The sequence below is a fragment of the Sarcophilus harrisii genome, chromosome 3 (genome assembly GCF_902635505.1).
Source record: "Sarcophilus harrisii chromosome 3, mSarHar1.11, whole genome shotgun sequence".
Classification (NCBI taxonomy): domain Eukaryota; kingdom Metazoa; phylum Chordata; class Mammalia; order Dasyuromorphia; family Dasyuridae; genus Sarcophilus; species Sarcophilus harrisii.
In genome coordinates this window covers 435351236-435353468 of record NC_045428.1, presented here as the reverse complement: position 1 = coordinate 435353468, position 2233 = coordinate 435351236, and the positions used below count along the sequence as shown (strand labels likewise).

Genomic DNA, 2233 nt, shown 5'->3' with positions numbered 1-2233 from the left:
ACTTACTTAATCTCCCATTGCCCCTCTTAGTTTCGTTATCTGGGTGAGATTGGGTGAGATAGCCTCTGAAATCAGTTCTAGATGTACCTCCATGCGAATAGGATCCTAGTTGAAAGTAGCATGAGCATCAAATCTCATTTAAATCCATGAATAATCAATCCAGGACAGAAAATGGTGGATGTCACCTAAAACCAATTAAATGGATACTTGCTTAGTTGCTGCTACTTTGAAAAAAAATGACTTCAGGTAGAAAATAAATTTTAAGAATCTACATATGCCCACAGGTTTCAAATTCAATATGCATAATCACTTTGGCTCTTCTGCCTGCACTTGGTCCTTCAGCTTCTGATATGCAGAATGATGCTGAAGAGTTCATGGACCTGTTTGTGCTATGGAAATGCTCTATGAGTAACAGGATCATCAGGGCCAAGGACCACACGTCCGCCCAGATGAATGTGGCTGATTCAAGGGCCAGTTTAAAACTTATGCAATTTGTGGAGCAATTCATGGAATGAGAGAATCTGATGACTCTATTCTCCAGTTGGAAAAATATGATGGTATTGTTCCAAAGAAGTTTTAATTAAGAAAAACTTGTGAAGAATGTCTTAATAAGTCAAAAGAAAAAACCAAAAAAGCAAGATCAATAGAATATTTTCTCAGAGAAATAAATATCTTACTGATATTAGTTTTGAACTAGTCTGAGTGGTAGAAAATGAAGGCCTTGTCAAAAGTACTTCCTCTTTAAAATTAGATGTGTGATTAAATTAAAGAGAATGTTACTCATATTTCCTGTTATCATCACTAATTCTTGTGCACAAAGTGAACCAAAGCACCATCACACAAACTGGTAAACTGTAGTTTCATAGGATGATGAAGTCACTCAGAGTCTTAGGATTTTTCTTAGTCACATTAGTCAGTAGCACCTTATTTATATTCACTCCAACAAAACTACCCACCAGCAACGCACATAAATTTAGGTGGTTGGTCTGGCATTGATAAGTTAAGCAGCCAAAAGCACAAGCCAAGGGAAGCAACAGGAGCATAGTAAAAATGTTCATGGGGAACAGTCTCAGAATACAAAACTAGGAGGAAGAGAGAGGGAGCCTTGATAATTATGAACACAAACTCATCCTACTCATTGCCACATCATTCAACGTCGTGTTTTTCCCCAGAGTAAGTTGATGGCTCCCGCCATGTCACCATATGGTTTGCTTCTCTTCTCTAGTGGGGAGGAGGAGGAGCTCCTCGTGAAGGTGAATTCTTTACACAAAAGGCTCCTTGCTAGTGGAAGTTTGAGGCAGATGGTTTTTCAGATTAGATTCAGAGATCTGATGAATGACTGCCTCCACAGTTGTTACAGCCACCTTCTCCCCCACTGCAAATCTGTTCTCCAATGAATCCCAGAAAAAATTTTCAGAGTGCAAAAATGCATACAACTCTCCAAGAAAAAAGCAGGAACAAAAGTCAAATAACCTTGTCTTTCTGTTGCATTATTGAGGAGAGCAGAGTAGGGAATTCTCGGTATTTTAAACAGAGGTTCAACATTCATGTGTAATAAAACTGTGCCTGTCCAAAGGTGGATTCATGAGAGGGAAGCACTTAGTAAGGAGGGGCTGCTCGAGGCAAAATCGTGAAATGAGCTTGTTTGTTTTTGAAGCACTTTTGGAGACAGTTTTGAGGCTGGCCATTCTGGTTCTGACCACTTCCCCCAAGACACTCACTGTTTTATACTTTGCTCCTTTACCCCAACTTTGCTTCCTATAAAGACCCCAATAGCCCTATCTCCAGGAGTATCCCATGTCGCAAATTTATCTTTCCTATGTTCCATTCTGTGGGCAGTTAGGTAGTAACTACTGCTGCAATGCATAGAGTACTGGGCCAGGAGTCAAGAGTTCAAATCCAGTCTCAGACACTCACTAGCTGTGTGACCCTGGGCAAATCACTTAATCCTGTTTGCCTCAGTTTCCTCCTCTGTAAAAGGAGATGGAGAAGGAAATGACAAACCATTCAGTATTTTTGTCAAGAAAATCCTAAATGGGGTCACAGAGAGTTGGACATGACTGAAAATAACATGTTCCATTCCCTTAGAGCCCTGCTCTCTCAGGACTTATCTGAAAAACTATTCTGAGATAAGGAAGATAATGTATTTGAGTTTCTGTTTGTAATGGCTAAGGCTCTCACTCAACTCATCCTAGTTTAGGAATTTAATACTGTTCTTTGTGTGTTCTTTATC

General features: G+C 39.7%; 1 pseudogene; it reads left to right on the top strand.

Moving 5' to 3' along the window:
* Positions 1-350: 350 nt before the first annotated feature.
* LOC105749891 lies at positions 351-580 on the top strand (annotated as a pseudogene).
* The last annotated feature ends 1653 nt before the right edge of the window (positions 581-2233 follow it).